Here is a 16,728-nt window from a genome sequence, read left to right on the forward strand (position 1 = left end):
TTTCTACATTAGAACTCCTTCTTGGCCAAGAAGTTTCTATCTTAGTCTCATTAGAACATCTTCATTTACTTTTGTCTTTGACAGCCTCCTGCAAGCGGAACGTCTTCCAGATGATGCAGAGCTTGGACCTTAACAAGATGAATTGGCTTATTGGTAAAAGCTTAGTGAGAATGTCCGCTATTTGATTCTAGGAGGATATATATTGAACAATCAATTGTTTCTTAGCCACCTTTTTTCGAACAAAGTGCACATTAATTTCTATGTGCTTACTTATCCCATGAAATGTAGAATGGGCTGCTAGGTATGATGAGCTAACATTATCACACCAATTTATGGAGAAACTGGATCCAGACAACTTTAGTTGTTGCATTTGCTACTGCTTATGCTGTTGTGCTTGATTCAGAAACAACGTGTTGTTTTCCTAGAGCTCCAAAAAATTAAGTTAAGCCCAATATATATTGCATATCCTGAAGTGAATCTTCTATCGTTAGGGCAACCTAACTGATTTGTCTCTAAGTACACTGATATCAACTTGGACTTGGACTGCCTTATAAGTAACCCTAACTGAATAGAATATTTCAAAATTCGTTTGATTGTTGCCCAGTGTTCAATCATTGGATGATGTATAAACTAACCCGATTAACACTACAGGTCAAGTCTGGACGAGTTATGGTCACACACTGAAGAGCTCTGACTGTGTTCTTGTATAATGTAGTATTCTAAAAAATTGTCCCACGTGTGGAAGACATTTTGACATTGGCAGCTATGGGAGTGGTCATTGGCTTAGTGTCAATTATGTTTGTTTTCATGAGCAAGTCAAAAATATATTTTCTTTGAGATAAAACTAATCCTTGAGAAAAAATAAAAATAAGGTAACTTCCCAAGTTCTATTAAAGTGAACTGTGGTCCAATGGATTTGATAAGATTTTGGATAAACAAGGTAGAGCTATGGGTGTCCAAAATATCAATAACATAAACTAGGATATAATCTTGTAACCCATCTTTTTTGTAAATTAAGAGTGATGGATCAATCTTAGAACTCACAAAATCATGTTTAATCAAAGCATTACTTAGTTCCTGAAACGTGTCACATGGGTTTTATCAAGTTTTCAAATGTAATTAGGAAACAAAGAGTCTTCAAAACCCATTAGTTGAACTATATATACATCCTCTTTTAGAAAATCATTAAGGAAAGCATTGTTAACATCTAATTGTCTAACAAACCAACCAACCCCATTAGCTACACACAAAAACAATTTGAATGGTGGTTGGCTCTTCTTGATCGAATCCGTTAGCAACTAATTGGTTTGTAAACCTCTCAAAAGTGCCATCAAACTTTCTTTTATTCTTGTAAATCCACTTGCAACCCATAAGATGTTAAGAGAAGTCTGGTGGCACAAGTGAAGCAACCCCACTAGGCCCAGAGCATGCCCCTCGAGGCCTTAAACTTTCAAGCGGCCAAGATGCTTCGTGGCTTGAGGAGCCCCTTTGTCACATTTGATGAGCTTTCAAGGGCAATTGTGCAACCATAAAGTGAATGTTTTGATAGACACAGGTAGCACATACAGTTTCATACGGGATAAGCTCATGGTGCCATTGGGGTGCAAATTGAAAGAGTACTCGATTTTTTATATTATAGTGGAAGATGGTACCGATCTTAAGTGTGTTGAGGTTTGTCTTATGTTACATTGAGGCTCCAATAAGCTAACTTTGTGGTAGACTTGTATGTCATTCCAATGCACAACACAGACAGTGTTTGTGATGCATTGGTTGAAGGACTTGAGAAAGGTTGCATGGGACTTCTCTATTATGGAAATGCACTTTCATAATGAGGGAAAAAAATTTCTTTGACTATGGCCCCTACAACCATGGAGTTAGAACCCAAGGGTTCCTTTATGCTACTAAAGGGCAAACAATGTGCCTATTTGCTAACCGCCCGAGTGGTTGAGCCAAAAGATAAACCGAACCTTATGTTGCATGTGTCGGCCGAAACTTGCAAGTGTGTTGGTCCAATGCTTCGATGTTTTTGAGTAGCACAAGGGGCAGCCACCCATATGGTCTCAAGACTACCACATTCTACTAAAAAATGGTAGTGGGTCAATCACAAAAGGACAAGATGAGAGGCTTGTCCAATAGATGTTAGACCAAGGCATCATCGGGCCTAGGCCTAGTGTGAGTCCATTCTCCTTACTCATGCTCTTGGTCAAGAAGAAAGATAGAGCTTGGCACTTTTGTGTAGATTATCATGCCTTGAATGAAATCACTATCAATGCAACATTTGAGATTTTTTCCTAATATTAAATAAATAAAAATGCATTTTATATCCAATAATTATGTAAATTCTTAATTAGAATGTAATCTGGATCTCGATTAAGATAATAAATGGATATTGGATATGCTAAAAGATGGATCTAAATTCTAATGTTTGGATCCAATATGAGTCTAAATTAATGTATTGGATTTGAACTCTTAGATTAAGAGTTTGAATTGAGATGTGATTAGTGTTAATTAGATCTAATCCAATTAAATTGGACCAAAGAGTGGGACAACACTTATGTGGCCCCCTCTTAGTCCATGGGAGTCCCTATGGAATGGACTCCAACCATTAGAAGACCTCAAGGGGGGTGGAACATCCCCACCTCTCTCTTAAGGAATTATCTAATAAGAAAATAAATAATAAAGTTGTCTCTTAAGAGAGTAGGATTTCTCTTAATTATGGAGTCTTACTTGAAAAAAACTAGAGAAGTCCTAACTAAATTTGGACTCTCTCTCTCTCTATCCGCATGATTTTGGGAGAGGGATAGAGGGAGAGGTCTTCTAATTAGAATAGGTGTGGGGAGGGCCTATATAGACCCCCTCTCTGTAATACTCGTAAAATTTTTGAATTTTTTGAATAGATGAAAAGGAGAATTTCTGGCAATTACTCTCGCATTAAATTTAATATATTATAAGTAACCAATTTTGAGATGATTAATTACCAATTATTCATCAATTATGTCTAATTGATGAATGAAAACATCAGTTCAAATTATTCAGCTATTGAAATTGGATTTTTGAGATCGAACAAGGTATTTAGATCTAGATCTTAGTAAGGATCCAATCACGATCCATATACAAAATTCTAAATTTGAAATATTCAATTGGAGCATGTTGGATCTGATAAAATCCAAAAGTCATGTGGGTTTGTATCTTAATGTATCCACATGAGTCAACCTACCCAAAACAACTTTTGTACCCAAAACAACTTTTGTACCCAAAAAATTTTGGCATTACATTAAAGAAAACGGGGTTAAGTACTATACTTCACTTTGATGTGGAAACGTCACAATAGGTTTATTGTCCTCATGATATTGTCCAGACTAAGGTGATGAATCGTATAGTAGTATACATATTGCATCGATATTGTGGGAAACATCCTAAGTCATGGGATGAACATGTGAAGTTCATTCAGCATGAGATCATTTTTCGACTCTATTGTATAGATCTGAGAGATCCAAATAGATCAATGCATTCAATTGAGATTGGATCCACTTGGCAGATCCAATCCAAATTAAAACCCATTTTTTGTGTTTTGGATTTATATTTGGATCAAATGAATAATAGATTTGGGTTTGAATCTAAGGATCCAAAACATAATCCAATCCCAATCCCAAAGACCCCTCTCACCTATCACATCAACCCCAAATCCCAAAAGATCCCTCTCACCCATCAAATCAATTTCAAACCCCCAAAACTTCTCTTCTGAAGTCTCTCACCCATCACATCTCAATCTCTCTCCCAAAAACCATCTTTCCCAAAAATCTCAAATCCTCATGTTTCCCTCACTCGCTCTTATGTATTCTCTCCCCAATAAATACCCAACCCTAACCCCTCATTCACGTATATCTCTCTCTCTCTCTCAGCCAAGAGAGGTGGTCCGACCACCTCTCCCCTCCTTCTTCCAATTCGGTTATGCTAACACCCACCACTAGGCAGCCACCAACTGCCTTACTACACTTCCCCTTCACTTCTGCAAATACCACTGTCACCTTTATTTTTTCTATTTTTCTTTTTCGTTCTACAAACACCACCTCTCCTCACCTATTCTTCTTCTATTTTTTGAACGCCTGCCACCAGGGCAGCCGCTAGCCGCCTTACTGCATGCCACTATTGCCACCACTCACCACCGCCTACCCTCTTCCCTATCGCCAACAGCACCACCAACACCTCCTTCTTCTATTTTCCCCTACTCAAAGCAACACCAACACCTCCTTTTTCGTTTGTTTTTCTCTGCTCACAACACCACCAACACCTCCTTCTGTTTTTTCCCTACTCACAACACCACCTCCTGCTCTCCGTGCATTTTCTGCAAATGTTGGTGTCACCAAACCGTCAAAGATTCCCTAAATAGTGGCACCACTTGGGTGTCGCCTATTCCCTAAAACAACAAATACTACCTCGGTCTTACTTCATGGGATAATACCTTAGCATGATACTTATGCAACCAATCTATACCAAGTATGATATCATATTCGATCATATCGAGTAGGATCGCATCAACGGGCAGGTATTGCACCTCCAACACTGCATCTAAGTTTAGTACATAAGTCATGCAAATAGAATTATTTTCAACTAGGTTATACACTTCTAAGGCATTTTTTAGGGATTTAATGTGCACACTCAATTGTTTAACAAAATTTATGATAATAAATAAGTTACGCCACAATCAAATGAAACAAGATATGCTTGTCCAATGATTAGCACGGTACCATGCACCAAGTCACCCTTCACAAACTACTCAGTGAAGGCAACATACATGTGTCTAGCTACCTTTTTATATGTGCTATTATGACAAGTGTGTCAATCAGGACGGATGAGATCCCCTAAAAATTGAGTTTTTGAATGAACTTGGGCAGTTGGGACTTTTGAGACAGTCTAGTCAGTATCAAGTAAGGTGGCTAGCTTAATAGCCTCATCAAATGTCATGGATCCATGAGTGTAGACCTTGGTGTAGGGGTTGGCTTCAGTCCCCATGCAAACTTCATTGTTTGATCTTCCTCTACTAAATAGACATTGGGGCAATAACTCTAACGACCCCAACTCATACCCCTTAAAAATATAGATTTTTTTTAAATCAATTACGGAAATATTCTCAAAGACCTGAGGCCTTTACAGTTCCACTGTCAATTGGATAGCCAAACACACCACAAAAGATCTTACATTTATCACCTCAAATAATAGCAACTCATTATTTATTAATCATGAAAGAAAGAGTATTTAACAATAATTATAAGAGACATATCAGAGTTATTTAAATGACATAAAAGTAAATAAAAGAAAATTGAGTCATGTTGTTTCTCTGTGAACTGTCTAGCAAAAATGTGACACTCGTAGCTCTCCCAGAAGCTAGTCGCTTCATTGATTCTCTGTGGCTGTGAAAACCATAAAAGTAAGGGTGTTAGAAATCTGAAGAATTTTACGTATAAGTACCTCTAATGAAATAAATGAGAATAAAGAATACAGATAAGATTCATGTAATAATTTAGAGGTATGCAATTATAAAAAAATTATAATTCAATTAAGCATTCATGCAATAAAAAATAATTATTAAGCATGAGAGAACATTTAATAAATAACAGGGATCACAAATTTAGCAACACAACCATTTAGCATGCTTTAGGAAACAATATTATGCATTCATCAATAAGTAACAAATAAAGAAATAGGTAAATATGCATGATCTAATGTATAGCAGGAATATGTATGATTTCAGTGCAATGCATGAGTAAATTATTATCTTTCATTATAGTTTTTCTTTCATATGCATGTCCTTATTAAATGCACACAATTTAAGTTCCTCTTTTTAATTACCATTGCCCGCGGATATACCAAACGAGTATAATTTTTTAAGGTCAAGTAGGGTTTTCAGTGTAACTTAGCACACACGTTATATTTTATTACTAGGTTTTAAACTTAGCCCTCGACTGAATCACCTTCAGAATATTAAACCTTCAGAATATTAGACCTTCACATCTAATGTCAGGAAACTAAAGACCTCCACATCCAATAGTGTCACTTTCATGATATACCAAAACAACAGCTCTATCTAACACACCACTTTCAGGTCAAGTGACGGACTCTCCCTAAAACCGTGGTCAAGGGAAAGAACCTCAATATCGGGTTCAGGGGTAATCATTAGTACACACGGAGTTTTTGTATTCTCGTGGTCTCCCAAAATCGAATCTCTAAGATGCTCATTCTTTCGATAAGAGATCTCAGAATGTAATATTACATTGTTCTTATTCATTATCTTTTTATTAAATACCAATTATTAAGTTTTGCAATTTAGCATGTAAAATCAAAGGCAAAAACTCGCATCCACCCCTGCGAGAGTCATCACGGGACTCTCGCCCATCAAAAAATATATATAACAATATAAACACAATGCAATAAAAATAAATGTGATTTTTGTAATGCATTTAAAAGTAAATAAAGAAGGAGCATCTAGTACTCAAGGCTCTCTAGGCCTGCGATGATTTACTTGGATCATCGATGCACCATATACAAAGACCAAAGTAATATTCCACTTATAGCATGGATCACATGTTCCAAATGCACATTCATATATGCAACTACGTCAAGTGCATCCTTTCATTTACATACATGTATCCATGCCAATGCATATTTCTTTTAAATGTATATGCTCATGTAAATGCGTATTCTCATCGAGTGTGCATAATCATGCAACTTGCATGATCTAAATAAATCAATGCATATGCTCCTTAAATTCTGCATATATGTAGCAAAATGCATGCTCTAATTAAATTCTGCATAAACATAGAAAAATGCATTCTTTTTCAAGATTACATGATTATCAGTGCACTATTTTCCCTTTTTAAATGAACATACACACCCCACAATATGAATTGTTTCTCATTGAAATGAACATCAATGCATACACAACACATGCAAGAAGAATCTTTTTTTTAGGACAAGAACCCAACACCTGCGCATACATACCCCTTTCTCTTTTTTTAAAATAAAGGGTTTACACCCAGTCAACTGGGGTTTCAAGCAGGCCCAACTGACCTTAGTCAGCTGGGTCGGGTTGGGTCAACCCCGAGCCAGATTGCCTGCCAGGCCGGGCTAGCCAAGTCAGCCCAGCCGACCCTGTCGGTTGGGCCTGACAGCCCATGCACAGGCCCAACCCGGGCCTATGTGTGTTGTCAGGGCTAGACAACCACTAATTTTTTATTATTATTAGCTCCCCTTCTTTCTTTCTTTTTTAATAAAGCATGACCCAACCGACCCTGTCGGCTGGGTCATCCACATAGCCCAGCCGACCTAGTCGGCTGGGGCCCAAGCCCACCAGTTTTAAAAAAACAAAATAGAACCCTTTCTTTTTTTTTGTTATTGTTTTGACCTGGGCTGGCTCAGTCGAGCCACTCGACTGAGCCCTGAGGCTTGGCAAGCCTGCTTGACACAGTCCAACCGGGCCTTGCAGACTTGTCGAAACAACGTCAGGCCTGGACCTGGTTTGGCAAGACCGTGAGGTCCCCAACAAAAAATTGTATGGGTCCTCGAAGGCTGGTTATTACCTTTTCTTTAAAAAAAACTATGCATGCACTCTACATGATTATATGCATGAAAAAAATAGGTATTACACAATATTTGCTTTTACTTACATATTTTCTTAGCAAATGCATACATACAACATACTTTTAACACCTACATTCAAGCATTTAATCAACCCAGAACAAGATCCACCCATTAAAATCAATTGTCACCCAAGAGGGTTCTAAACGAACCACTCCTATCACCTAATAAAATTCTGTTATCATATGTACATAAATTTTTCTTATGAAAAAGATGCAAGAAAAACAAGAATTCAGCCATGGAGGAAGATCCATGGCTATGCGTTTTTGAAAAATCAACCATATAAACGTTTTTCCCATGGATTTCGTCCAAGATATTACATAAAATCGAACTGACATTCGATTTCTCACCTATATTCAAAAGATGAGACCCGTACCTTTGCATGGATCGAAAGAAATGAGAAAAACAATGATGGATCAAAGGTTGGATGGCTAGAGAAGAAGATCTCCTTCTTCATCTCTTTCATCTCTCCTCTTTCCCTCTTTCTTTCTCCTTTTCCTTTTCTCTCTTTTTTTTTCTTTATATAATGAGTGACAGAGGGGGTGACACCCCCCCTTTTCTCCAGCCCTCTCTAAGAGAGTTTCCAAAAGATGGAACTCTCTCACTCCCTCAAGTTTTCAAATTTTTTGAAACCCTTTAAAAAGTTGACTTTTCTACATTTGGTAATTTTTTCCTTTTAAAAACTTTTAAAACTCTTTCTTAACCTCTCTTAAGCAAGAATAAGGACTCTTTTAAAAAGTCCTACTCAGCCCGAAAATAGAAATTCAAAATTAATATTAATCAATTAATTATTAAATATTAATTAATTAAAATTATCTAAAAACTTTCAAAAATAACCAAATTAACTCAGAAGGCTCCCTAACCTTATTAAACCCCAAATTAAAACTTTATATTCAATTTAAAGCTAGAAAAATCATGGGGCTTGGATTTGGATCTGGATCCAGAAATCTAAACTCATGCTCAAAACAAAAATGGATCAAGATTTGTATTAAATCCAGATTAAAGTGGGTCTTGCATAAGGTCCAAATTCATAATAATTCGGATCTTATGCATTGAATCCAATCTTATCCAACTCCGGATCTGTTTTGACAAACTGCTCAATTTTTAGAAAAATGCAATTTTCGGACCAACCATAGCCCGAAATCGAGGAAAATAAAATATCAATGCGCTCATAATTCCAAGACGCATCCAACGATATATAACACTAATATCAAATTCTGAATTTCGCCCAAAAATAACCCAAATTTTGCTTGAATTTAAAAGTCAAAATTAAAACTCGTTATCTCGCTTCGATTGGCTCGTCACGACCTTGTCGATGGAACCCAGGCCAAGCCTAGACTCAAAGACATCAGTCTAAAAATGGATCCTCAAACGATTTTTCTCCCAGACTTAGCTAGTTTTTTGACAAAAAATGTAAAATGACTAAGTACCAAAATACGCGATATTACAATAACGCTCTAAGCCCCGAAACTTCATAATGTAATCGGCAAAGGTTGATCTGCCTTGCTGAAATTCCAAAAACTTGTACATCTTTCTGCTCCTCTTATGCTTTGGAAAGTAACCTGCATAGAATACCTCGATGAATTATTTCTAGGTGATTGGTCCACTTAGGAACTTGACTTCGTTGATTGTTTTTCATAATTGTGTTGCATTTTCTTTCATATGGTATGTCCCAAAAGTGACCTTGCGGTCATCTGGGACCTCGAGTACATGGAAAATCCTTTCAATTTCTCATACCCAATTCTTTGTTGCTTCCATGTCTGTCTTTTCAATAAATGCGGGAGGACTCATATCCATGAATCCCTTGTAAGCAACTTCATTACTGACATGCGATCAATCCAGGGCAACCTGCTATAGGTTAACTCTCATGGCTCTCATAACCTCAGCACACCCACCAAGTTGATCAGGGTGTCCATGATGTCATTGCAACGTCCAGCCCATGCCATCTAACAAACATTTGAAATAAGTTCTAGCTTCTATGTGGGGTATAACATGTAAGGTGTTTGGCAAAAAGTTGCAAAATTAAAAAAGTCACGCATATTCAAAATAAGCTTAAAGTATATTCATTACTATATTCAGCAATAGTACTTGTTCAAAAGTTTCAACATTGTTGATAAACTATGCAAAGCAATAGTATCGACCATGATCAATAGTATCGACCATGATCACTCTTCTATCACTTCCATGGTACATAGAAAAATTTTCTCCTTTGACATATCTCAGTTAGGCAATATTTTGAATATTTCTTCTTACGGTATTGAACTTCCCAACGTTGTTCCTCTCGACCACTCTATGTTTCAGAAAATCCTCCTCTCCACTCGCTCCACTCACTTCCCATGGCATGAGAGCAATCTTCAACCTCATGCTCTGTTGTTGTCCAAAATTCTTTTCTCCAATATCGTCCCCAAGTCGCCCTCCAGGGGATTTATTGCAAATGAAGTCTCCATTCTTCTTTATGCCATCTTCTTTGTCTTTCCTATCAACTGGTCCAGTGTCATCTTCCACAACATGATCAACTTTTGTTCTTTTAAGTCTCTTCCCTTCGGATACTTCATCTCACTCATTCTTGAATTCTTCCATATTCCTCTTGCAACCGATGTCGTCTACTACTCAAATAATATAATTGATGACTCCTCTCTTCATGAAGAAGAGTCCTCTCCTCTAAACTCTGACGACGAAGGCCCTCAAGAAGCAGATCAAGCAGCAACTTCTAACCTTGACATCTTCACAGCTATTGTCAATATTCAGAACACCCAGGATCTCCTTCTGAAGAATCAAGCTTCACTACAACTCGGCCAAGATGCATTACTCCAAAAGTTTCACCCTTCCTCCGGCTCAAAATAAACTTTTTTTTTGTCTGTAATAACTTTTAATTACTTTTGGTCTGTAATAACTCTCTTACTCTGATCCCTTCCTTTTTGTCCATGACAAAGGGGGAGAAATCTTGTCTCCATTATTGGAGAAATACTCTCTTTAAACAGTTTTTAATATTTTGTCATATTATTATTTCTATGCATAATGTCTTTTTGACAGGGGGAGCATATTTTGTCATCATCAAAAAGGGGGAGAATGTTGAGAAACTATGTTTTGATGTCACATAATATGATACACTGTCGTATTTGATTTTATATGATATGATAATATGTCCTCTTGAAAAATGTTATATTATGACTGAATATGTTTTGCCATAAATCTAACGAGTATTTGATGCAAGGATATCTCACTCAAAAAGGATGGAGACTTCTTGTTCAAGTACAACTAGTGCAATCATACTCCTTAAAGAAAAAGCTTGATGAGTCATGCATTCCTAAAGTTCAACTGAAGAGATCGGCTACATCAAGATGAAGATTTTTTTCTTCTTTAGAGTCATATGTAACAGAACCTTCAGGAACATGCATATTGCATATTACATACTCATTCATAAAAACTATATCATAAAAGTATACGATAGTTTCAAAAAGCTCCTTTTTGAAAACTAATAATTGTACCTTCTTACAACCATTTATGAAAAAGGTATTTTGACATGATTTCAAAATGTAATAATTGTACCTTACATCATATACAAGACAACATGAAAAGAAATGTAGGAAAAAGACAAAACATGAAATCGGCTACATAAAGAAAAACAAATATAATATTTTTGAAAAGACTCTAGTTACCTTCTTTAAAGAAATGATTTTAATATGGGTAAAAGACAAAACATGAAATCGGCTACATAAAGAAAAACAAATATAATATGTTTTTGAAAAAACTCTAGTTATCTTCTTTAAAGAAATAATTTTAAAATATGGGTAAAAGACAAAACATGAAATCGGCTACATAAATAAAAACAAATATAATATGTTTTGATAAAGACTCTAGTTACATTTTTACAAACCCATAGAATGTCGACTTACTTGAAGTCATCATTCTCTTTGTACAAGCATTAAATACCTCCTGTAAGAAATCCTTGTCAAATATCCTTCTCAAGAATGTCGACTTTCTTGTAGTCCTCATTCTCTCTGAAGACTTTGAAAAACACAACATAAAGAAAACACTTGACATGACTATGTACAAATAAATATCTCAAAGCACTCATTGTACTTACACTCATTTAAAGTAAAGAAGTACTTATGTACCTCAAATCATTAATTAGAATAAAGACAAAAACTACAATCCAACGTTCAATGTACTATTGTAAGAAATAGACTTTTTACATAAAATATGTATTACCTAAAATATTACAACGACTAGTGTACCCTATATTTTACTTTTATGGAAAAAGGCATTCTCGAATTTCTCTAAAAGATGTTTTTGAAATGACATAACATTTCACATTTCAAAAAGGCTACGATTTCAAAATGTAACGACTACTTTTTTAAAAAGCTATATAAACACACTCAAATAAACTATTCAACATGGAATAGAATAGACGTGTGAGCTTACAACGAGAAAAATTCTATTCATTATTTGAAAAGAGAGCCTTGAAAAAGAAAGAGAAAAAGAAAAGAAAGAAAAGAGAAAAAGTCAAGTCCAGCTCTTTGACAAAGAGTATCCTCTGAGTGACAAACAAAACATTCTGAGAATCCTTCATTCGTGCATTCATATCATTCTGAAGGTTCTATAGGAAGTATTGTAACTTTCTGTTATTCACTGTATTCTTTCTTTGTTGAAAGAAGTAGACCTCTGAGAAAGAGGGTGTTGTCCTTCTCTGTTGAGAGAAGAAGACCTCTGTGGAAGAGGGTGTGCCCCTTCTCTGTTGAGAGAAGAAGACCTCTGAGGAAGAGGGTGTTGTACTATTTATCCGGTGACTCGGATGTTATAGTGGAAAGCTCAAGTGGTTTGCTTGGGGACTGGATGTAGGTCTGGGTATTGACTGAACCAGTATAAATTCTGTGTTTTATGTGTTGTGCTTTATTGCCTGATTATTTTATTTTATCGATCTTTATCGTATTTCACTATTCACCCCCCCTCTAGTGGAATTTCACCACCCCGCCAGGGGCGGCCCCCCTGGACCCCCGCCCGCTGAACGCGTCGGGGGAGCCCCCAGACCCCCCTTACTGCAAGGGAAAAACTCTGAATCAGGCTCCACAACTCATCAGTTGGACCTATGTTAAAATGAGTGGGTCCAAACCTGAATCCGACTAAGTAATATAGGTATCAGATCAAGATTTGGGTTTAACTGGATTTTTATAAGAAAAACTATACCCAGATCCGATAAAAATTACATAAACTAGACCCAGTCCATACCTGGCAAAATAATATTTTTAATTATTTTACATTGAAAATTTGAGAATCTTAACCGAAACTCTAGTCATACCTGGTTTGGTATAAACTTTTATAAACCATACCCAACCCATATAATAATCGGACCTCATGCGTCCAACCTGAATAATTAATCAAAATCCCTTCTTTGCAACCAAACCCTGGCCCTATAAGATCCAATATGTGTCAGGATCGGGCCATACCCAATCCATTGACACCCTTAGTAGCAGGTTCACCAACTTGCAATCTAATAGACACTCAAAGCAACCACGTTAATGAAGTCATTGAGATTAGTTGCTTCGTTTCACAGAAAATTATTATCATCGTGTCAACTTGTTCAATGTATTCAATTTCGTAGGAGCAATAATCTCTTCTAGAACGTGACGTTAAACCCTTTTAGTGGCAAAATCAAGTCATGCAATTACATGCAGTGACAACCCTCTATATATATGGAAATGAAAACATGCATTTTCTAATATATATATATATATATATATATATATATATATATATATATATATATATATATATATATTTCGTTGTTAATGCTAAAATGCATTTTCTAATTATGACATGATATTGTTAATGCTAATATGCATTTTGTTGTTAATGTTAATTTTTTATTTAATGAATGCTCATGTTTTATTTCTTAGATACTTACATAGATCAAGTTGTTGCATTAATGTTATTTTTACATGTTAATCTTATATTTTTTCAGTATTTATTTGGATTTTTATTTCTTGTTGGTATTTGCTTCATCAATAAAGAATTTTTTATTTATTTATAATTTTAGATATTTTTTATAGTTTTTTTAAGTTTAAAAAAAAAACTTTGAGGCTTACGCTTTACGCCTCGAGGCTTACGCCTCGCCTCAGATTTTGGTGGAGTGCCTCGCTACGCCTCGACACTTTTCACAACATTGACATGTATATATATTTTATTTATAACGATGTAATAGGTAATACCTTCTAGGGATATTTTTGTCATTTCACAGAATTGTAACAGAAAGTGCCTATTAGGAGCACTTTAGTCTTTATTTCTTTATTTTCTTTCCTTTTGTCTTTTTGTCTTTTTGTTTTAAGCTAAGGGCATTATGGTCCTTAACTCTTAGAGCCATTGGGAGTGGTCCCAAGAGCACTAAGTTCTCTCCCTTTGTCTATATAAATGGGGCAATTCCCCCTCTTGTATCTAATGCTTCTCTTAAGCATTCATGCTCAATAAGATGAATATTTTTTGCATTCTTGTGTTCTTCTCTTTAGTGTTTGTGTTATGCCTTCGTGCTCTTGTATTGTCCCTTAGTTGGGCTTGTGTATGTGCATGTGCACTTTGTGTTTATGATTTTATAAGCCCTTAAAGGCCATCGTTTTGTATTTCCGCATAGTTCATTATATGGTATCAGAGCCAAGAAATCCTTCTTGGTATGTTGCCTTTTCGGGTCTTGGGATTCTTTGGTTCAAGATCGTGCTTCGTGAAGGTTTATGATCATTGTGTGGCTTGGATTCAAGGAAAATCTTGACCCGGTATGCATCATAAATCCTTAGTGTTTCTTGAGTTATCTATCTCATGCATTATGCATGAGAAAGCACTCATTTCTTCTTCTTTTTTAAAAAGTTATTTGTTCCTTTTGTTAAAAACTAAAATCCTTAAATGCTTTTCAAAATTATCATTGGGTTTATTTTTTCTTTTGTTTTATATGGTTTATAAAATTTGTTTGATCTTGTGAAATGATGTGTATGCTTTTATGAGATCTAGTTTGCGCCTTAGATTTTTTGAATTTGATTTATTTAATATGTATGTATATGATCTAATATTCTTGAGCATGTGGTGTTGGCATTTAGATGCTTTATTTGAACACTTCATGATTATAAATGTCAAATCATGTTCATATTTATTATATTGAAATTTGTTTTGTTTTTTGAAAATTTGTCAATGCTTTAAAATTATTTAAAATATTTATTTTTAAATAGTTTTGTGTGTCATTCACAAGTATGATTTTATGAGATTTTGCTTAACTTGTATTTGAATTTTTTCTTTCCTTTCTCTTTGATATATTCTTATATGAAACACAAAATATTTTGTACAACAACAACAACAACAACTATGCCTTCATCCCAAAACAATTGGGGTCGGCGATATGAACCAACAAAGAAAATCATTATGGGTCTTCCACATGAATCCTTCTCCTCCATTCATTTCTATCCAATGCCATGTCCTCGGTGAGGTTCAAAGCATTTATATCCTTTCTTATCACCTCCATCCATGTCTTCCTAGGCCTACCCCGACCTCTTTTAACTAATATAATTTTTCATTTCTCCATCCTTTGAACTAGAGCATCATTAGGCCTTCGTCGAATATGTCCAAACCACCGTAAACGATTCTCTCTCATCTTATTTTCAATGGGTGCAACGCCTACCTTCTTACGTATCTCCTCGTTCTGAATCTTATCTTTTATTGTATTTTCACACATCCATCTCAGCATACGCATCTCAGCTACACTCATTTTTTGAATATGATGTCTCTTGGCAGCCCAACATTCCGTACTATATAGTAAAGCGGGCCTAATAGTCGTCCTATAAAACTTTCCCTTCAACCGCAATGGCATTCTACGATCGCACAACACTCCAGTTGCACTCTTCCATTTCATCCACCCAACCTTTATCTTATGATTTACATCTCCATAAATTTCTCCATACTTTTGAATGATAGATCCCAAATATTTGAAAGAATCATCCACCGGTATTTCGTGCTCACCAAGCTTCACTACACTCCCATCACTACTTCGTTGCTTACTAAATCGACATTCCATGTATTTTGTCTTACTCTTACTCAACTTAAAACCTCTTGCTTCCAATGTTTGTCTCCATAATTCTAACTTAGCATTAACCCCAGCTCTAGACTCATCAATCAAAACAATATCATCAGCAAACAACATACACCACGGCACATTTTCTTGAATTGATCTCGTAAGCTCATCCATCACTATAGCAAATAGGAAAGGGCTTAAAGCAGATCCTTGAATTGATCTCGTAAGCTCATCCATCACTATAGCAAAAATAACAAGGTGACCATGATCACTAAGGTCCTGACAACATATAATTTTTAATACATATTTTGTAATGCATTAAAAATTATATGTTGTCAGGACCTTAGTGATCATGGTCACCTTGTTATTTTTGAAATTAGAATAAATGATTTCTTTATATTGATATATGATCCTTGTGCACTTATGATTGTCTTCCATACACATTAATGAATGAGATTGCCTATTCGTGCATAAGATATTGAGCATAATGAGAATTATTCACTTTTATGAATGCCTTTTAAAATGATCAAAGATAGTTATGTCATTGTGAGTTTCTCTTGTTGACTCTTTTTTTGTGTCCCTTGTGATTGTGTTATTTCTTAGTCTCATGACTCTTTAGTGAAAATTATTTTACATGTTTTTTCATAGGATTTAAGTATAATGCTTTTTTGCATTCATGGTATTAATAAAATACTAATTTGAGAATTATGAGTGTCTTCTTTGTGTATGCCCCTTGTGGGTGTGGACATACTTGTTCGAAATTGAAGACTCTCATCGGTGGACATTTTGTCTTGTTGTGTGATTGCATTTGCATCATGATACCTCACATGAGTTTTAAGCATTAAAGTTTCTTTTGCACACTTGTGATATTGAATGAAATATTATTTTTTTATTCTGCCTTCTTGTGTGAATCTCATAGTGGGTTCTTTGTTGATGCTTGTCTATTTTTGTATCTATTTGGTGGACCATGTTCGTAATTAAGGCCTATTCATTCTATGTTTTTTGTCTACCGTTATTGGATTTGATCTGAAACTTTGTTTTTTCAA

The sequence above is a fragment of the Nuphar pumila genome, chromosome 9 (genome assembly GCF_984573655.1).
Source record: "Nuphar pumila chromosome 9, dmNupPumi1.hap1.1, whole genome shotgun sequence".
In the NCBI taxonomy this organism is placed as follows: domain Eukaryota; kingdom Viridiplantae; phylum Streptophyta; class Magnoliopsida; order Nymphaeales; family Nymphaeaceae; genus Nuphar; species Nuphar pumila.